A 7,013-nucleotide genomic window follows, 5' to 3' on the forward strand; every position below is an offset into this window, starting at 1 on the left:
TTAATTTTTGTACCATCTTCTGATTAGACACGCTTTGTAAATTTACAGCAATATTTACAAAACACCAGAGGTGTACGAATCCAAAATTTCTAGGATCTTGATCCCGCTTTTTGCTTTTTAAGATTCGGATCCGACAATTTCTAAATATCTCAAATCCAAATCCGAAACAGAACGGTATTAATTTATGTTTAAAATACTATTATAATAGTATTTCACCATTATGACAGATTTGTAGGCTACTTTTTGCAAAAATAGTTTGCAAGTAGATTCATGAAATTTAGTGGTCTACTAAACCTAGTTAGTAGGTGTATTGTGCTTAGCCTACTACATCATGCATTACTGTTTGCTCACATCTTATAGCCCCTTTGGTTCTTATATAACAAGCATCCTGACTTGCCATATGGACGCTATAATTCTTTTTTTTAATACATAATTATTGCATAGGGGAAAGTCAAGCAAAATGAGGTGGTAGGGCAAAATAAGGTTCTCATTAAAACAAAACTACCTGCGCTCGATAGCGAAAATTTTAGGAGATGGTAAGTTCTGTTACTAAAGGCTGTTCCTCATTCCACCTTGCAGCAGTGGAAGCAATTTTTATAAAATCCTTCGATCCCGTCTTATGCCGCCAAAAGGAATTCGTTATGTCTTAAAGCTTTTTTGTTAATTTGATTGCCAATGTTTAGCCACTTACATTTCGTTTTTCTTCTACATGTAGGCCACTATAAAACTTCACTACATTTAAGTTTATTTTATTCTGCCTTAAACCAGTTTAATGGCCGAGTGGTTTGCCTTCGGCTCTAGCGCTGGTAGGACTCAGTTCGATTCCAGGTCAGGTCAAACCGAAGACTTTAAAAAATATATCGATTGCGTTCTTTCTTGCATAGCGCAGTGAGAATAAGTCGAGTAATAATGTCATGACAACGTAAACCTGATATAAAATTAACATGAGCACTGGCGCTAAAAGACCTCAGCTGTTGTAGAGCAACAATAAATAAAACCATAACATTATTACTATTCTGACGTTATCTCAGACGAAAACCACTAAGTAATCATATAATCAACTAAAACCTTTATATCAGCATTTCAAATACTACTAATTTTTTGTACCACTCCTAACCAAATCACAACCATATAGCAAAACAGATTATACAGATAACAGAAATTTTAACAGATTTTATTTTACACTATAATTTAAAGACCTTGGTGCATTAATTTCTGCTGTAGCCAAAGTAGCCTACTGTACGTAAACCCGCAGTAGTCTAATTAAGTCAGCTGCATTGTTCCAAAGGTTCAAGTCGTAAATCTAAAAACCTTTCAAACTTGTTTGTCCTAGGTAAGTAATAAACTTTTAATGGAGTATAACTCTGTTAAATTGTCTGTTTGTTCTTTGAACAACGCTCGTTAAAATAATTTTTTTCCATACTTACCAACGTAGTAGGCAAGCTATAACAATCATAACCTGTAAATCATTAACGTTTTCCAGTATCACTCATTCTCCTTCTGGTTTTTGAAGAGATGAAACAATGGTCAATTACGCATGTTTTTTTAAATATTAAACACCCAACAAAGAGTGAAAGTCTAATGGTTCAAATTTTGCAGAGATCGTCGACGGACATGTTTTTGTTTGGTGGCTTGGACCACGATTTTTGAATCTGTAAGTTCACTGGTAACGAGCTTGTCACTGAACTACAGCGAGAGTGTAGATGAAGATAAACCTTCGAAACCATTTTAATTTGGAATATGTAGGCTGCGTAGCCGAGTGGTGAGGACGTCTGCGCGACGTTCGAAAGGGCGTGGGTTCGACACCGCTCCAGAGCACGCGGCTGTGTCTAGGCAAAGACTAGCAAGCTAAAATAAGGGGATCAGCTGACTCGACGACTATAATTACTTCGCTGCTTCCTGTCGTCTGTTGTATCGCATCTGTGATGGCAGTGTTATGTATGTTATCGCAATGGGCGCAAATAAAAGCATGATTATTATTGTTATATATTGAGTGCTTTATGGATGTCCAAAAACCAATGAATGAATCAAATCTTCTCAATGCGCGCATATGTTGTAAATGACCACTTTGCAACGTAATCATTAATTGTAACAACGAAGTTATGGGGACATAAATTGTCACCATAAACACGCAATAAGACAACACTGTAGGCAAAAATTCCCAGATCAGGTAAAACAACAAAATGTTTGAAAGAAATCGGTCTCAAAATGATGATGAAAGAGAAATTGTCTGTTCAACCGTTTATACACCCAGAAAATAAATAAGTCTTATTTTACATTGTTTGTCGTAAAGCAGTATTTTTTTGTTTGTCGTAAACATCTAGGCTTACATCCGGTGGTTGAAAACTTATATTAAGTGGACGGGAAGGCAAGGAAGCCAATCTTCGTGTCCACCTTCAAGCATGCCTTTAAGTGTCCTGCCAAGGACACAACCGCATGCTCTTGAGCGGTGTCGAACCGGCGCCCTTTCGATTGCCGTTCCAGGGCTCTCACCACTCGGCTATGCAGCCGACAATTTACATTGATGCAACGTCTGTAGACTTTGAATCAGTAAAAAGTAGAACTGTTTTTTCTGGCTGCAATACAAACAACAAACGCATGCGCAATGCGCCATGGTATTCATCTGCTCGTACAACTTTTCTAGTCAGCAGCCCAATGTGAAACTTACCATAATAATAATGTTATGGTTTTATTTATTGTCGCTCTACAATAACTAAAGCCTTTTAGCGATAGGGTTCATTTTTATTTTATATCAAGTTCACAATGTCGTCACATTATTACCCGACTTATTCTTACTGCGTTATGCAAGAAAGAACACAATCGATACCGTTTTTAAAGTAATCGGTTTGACCCGATCTGGAATCGATCTCAGATCTACCAGCACCAGAATCGAAGGCGACAACAACTCGGCCACTGAGCTGGTTTGCCTAATATGTATTCGCTTTTGTTGCTGTCACTTTCATGACTTGGCTGAAAACCAGCTCGTTCTTTTCTGTTCCACAAGTGGCTTCTACTATCTTGACACACTCCCTCTAGTGCAGTGGTTCTCAACTGGGGGTCCGCGGACCTCTTGGGGTCCGCGAAGCGACTTCAGGGGGTCCGTGAAAGCTTGCGAGTTTGCAGCATGATTGATAAATTACGAAATGTAAAAATTGGTTGGTTGTGCTTTATTTGTGTATTAGGCTACCGTGATTTTCAAACTGTACTTCCCAAAGAACCGGTGCGATGTCCTTTGAAAGTTCAAAGGTTTGGTTTCTAACTAAAAAAATATGATATAAATGAATTAATTTTTTAATAAGGCTATGTTCAACTTAATTTTTTTGAGACAGTAGTCTATTGGTCAATGCTTAACTTAGAAATACAAACGTTGGTCAGCAGTCTATCACCACTCACAGTTTTGGGATGACAAAGATTATAACGAATTAATATTGATTAGAAACGAAAAAAGGAAGAAATTGTTTGTAACGGTCGCAAAATTCTATTGGTTTTTGATAAAATTTATAGAAAAACATCAAATCAACATAATTATAGATCATATAGCCTACTGATTTTTGATGTGCCAACATAAAGCTCATAACATAATTTCTCTAATGTCATCAATAGTCATAAGTGTGTCGCGAGTTCACCAAATTCTTTTAACCTCACAGTGTAGATTCAAACGATCTGTTATGGTAGCCACTTTAACAAGTCGAAATTCTGCCACTGAAATTGACTAGAATGAAACCGCCAACCAATCATAAGCTACGGTTTAAGTGACGTAAAAAATAGCGAAAAGAAGATCATAGAAAGCAAATTAAGTGATGGATTTTTTGTCAGCTGGTTGGCTTAGGGGTTAGGGTTAGGGCTAGAAAGTAGTCATTTCATTGACGCGTGTTCGATTCTCACCACTGCTATTGCTCTTTTTCTTCTATAATTACCAAATAAAGTTCAAAACAAGCATTAACTCTCTGGATGAGTGCTAGAAGGGTCACAATTGGACGGTAGCCTCTTATAACACGTTCTGATTGGTTGGCGGTTGCATTGTAGTCAATTTCAGTGGCAGAATTTCGACTTGTTAAAGTGGCTACCATCTGTTATAGCCTGATGCTGCGGGTTCTTTTTGGCAATATCAAATTACACTAGCTTTCGGGACACAGTTCCCTAGTCATGTGCTATGACGAATGGTGTTGAAGTCAGTGAGTGGTTTTCTAAAATGGCTCTTTGAACAAAAACAAAGAGTCATTTTAAAAAACCACTCACTGACTTCAACACAAATAAGGAATAGAATTTGTATATATTTAAAATGGCTTCAAAAAAATAATTCACTTGTCAAGATTCATAATTCATAATTCACCTTCAACAACAATTCACCTAAAGTCTTTAACAATAATTCACCTTTTATATCAAATATGACGACTATTCACATAAAATCTCAACAGACTGTTTCATCTTCATTTGCATCACCAGAATGTTTTAATTGAAATAGATTTTTTTAAGTCCTTTAATACTTTGCTTATTGCGGTAAGCGATGTGAAGTTTCCAAAATTTGCACTCACATGACGTCATAATGAAGACTCCCACTGAAGCTACTACCTATAATTACATTGTCCTTAGTGCAGTAATCTTTGTAGAAAGAAAGTACATTTGTCATAGTCATGATATGTTAGCCAGTGGTTTGCAAAACTCTTTGATTTAATTAAAATTTACCGCAAGAAAAATCTAGAAAAGTTTCTTCTCTGTTTACGCCGGAGGCTTACTGAAACCGCATAGCCTACTGTTTTCATCGCAGTCACACTCACAAGTAAATACAACCAGCTCAGTAGCCTTCGATTCCAGGTCGGGTCAAACCGAAGACTTTAAAAACGGTACCGATTGTGTTCTATCCTGCATAGCGCAGTGAGAATGAGTCGGGTAATAATGTGATAACATCGTAAACCTGATACAAATTAAAAATGAACCCTGTCGCTAAAAGACCTTAGCTGTTGTAGAGCGACAATAAATAAAACCGTAACATTATTATTATTACAAGTAAATACGCATTGTTGGCAACCATGCTATCTCGGTGAAAAGCAGCAAGTGCTATCAGATGCTTAAAATACATGCAGATCAGCTCCAAGATAAGCTCAGTGTCTCTACAGAACAATTATTCAAAAATAGAAAAAGTGAGAAATATTGGCAGATTGCACAGTGAAAACAGAAAGCGCTATCATAAGATGCTTAAAAAAAAACAGATCAGCTCAGTGTTACTGCAAAACTATTCAAAAATGGAGAAAGTAGAAAGTGAAAACTGTGGGCAGATGGACCATGTTTAAAATAAGGCTTTGGCTATATTTACACCAAATAGTGCAATAATAGCCTCAATAGTGTTGCCAGATAAGGAATTCTGCCCTAATTTAAGAAAATTTTAAAGCTGTTGAAAACAAAAACTTGTATTTTGGAAAACTTTTTTAGTTCTGGGTGAAGTTCAAAACCCTAATCTTATTCCTAACTCTAACCCTTAACCTAATTCTTCCTAACTTTAATCCTAACTCTGGCAACACCTGATTGCAACCATGGCATTAAGTGTGGAAAAATAACTACTTCCTTTAAAATATGTAACAACTTCTACAGTTTGAAAATGCTTTTTTTTTTGCTTGTGCAAAATTTTCTCGCGGACTTTGCTCAATCACAATACATGACCCGAACTGATGGTATAGGGTTTAGATAAGGACATGACCATCGATTTAACAAAGACATTAGCAGTCAGGAAAAAAAAGTACAGTACCGCATGGTTATTTTTTTGCTGCTGACTCTTCTCTTTCTAAAATGTTAGTTCCTCATTTTATTTTCTCAATTTCGCAAACTTACAGCTTATGCTTTTGTTTTTCTTTCTTAAATCGATGGTCATGCCCTAACCTTTGCCGCGATATAGCGCATGCCGCACCCGAAGTTGGCTGGTTAGTTTTGAATCTTTATCCTCGGACTGACAAAGGCATTCATAGGTTATTCCTAGCAATTTCACATACTTTTAGAGGTTTTGACGCAGGGCCGGTTACCGAGATTGACAGAGTGAAGTTTCCTATTGTTGAAGTGTTATTGCCGGGAATTATCCATCCATTAGGTGCCGCTGCATGGAGAGCAGTCCTGAAACACATTGCTCAAGTGCACACTCCTAGAGTCGAACCAGCGCCGCGTGATTTTGAGTTGAGTGCGGACGGATAGCGGATTTTAAGGGGTAGGAATTTTACTAATCAAAAGCTTAGAAAAATGCATTGTTCCGAATTAGAAACATTGCTCATTTAACTATAGTATATTAAATTACCAATCATTGGCGGGTAAGTGATAGGATTTGGGCCACATAGCCTTTTATTGGAAGGTAACTGTAAGAGAACAAAGAGTAAGGTTAGATTGCAAGTGGGCTGCGGAGGTCATTTCAAAAAAAAACATAAATGGTTCTCATTATACTAAACCTTTGGCATTAACGAGAGTAGGGTGGCCAGTTCCTTTCTTTCTGTCGTCTTTCATTCAGCAATTTTTCCCACCCAGTCTATTATATCCTGGGTAGAGGTGAGCGGTGTTTTCAACAACCAGCTTTAGCCGAGAGTCAAACCAAGATTAACGGAACCACTATACGTCCATGAATTTAAACATTTTTTATCTTTGAAATTTAACTGTTGCATCTGATGTTCTTTATTGTGAAATTTAGTTCGAAGATGCTATGACAATGCAAATCGTACCTTAAATCCACCGCTGCAGCTGTAGGCTTATTTATTTAAAGGTTACATTCAGGCAACAACCCTTCTTAGTTTTGCGTGTAAGTTGATATATTTGTGTTAACAAGGACACATCTGGCCAACAAATGGTAAGAAAAAAACATTAACTGTTACATAATTACAACATAGTACATAATAGCCTACTACCACAAAGACAGGCATAGGTGCGCTTCAACCGTCTCCGTATGGGCGTCGGGCTTTTCCGCTCAACCATGCACCAATAGGGAATGGCTTCTTCCTCCTCCTGTGAATGTGGTGCACACGACGACGACGACGAACATA

The sequence above is a fragment of the Aplidium turbinatum genome, chromosome 1 (genome assembly GCF_918807975.1).
Source record: "Aplidium turbinatum chromosome 1, kaAplTurb1.1, whole genome shotgun sequence".
Lineage (NCBI taxonomy): Eukaryota > Metazoa > Chordata > Ascidiacea > Aplousobranchia > Polyclinidae > Aplidium > Aplidium turbinatum.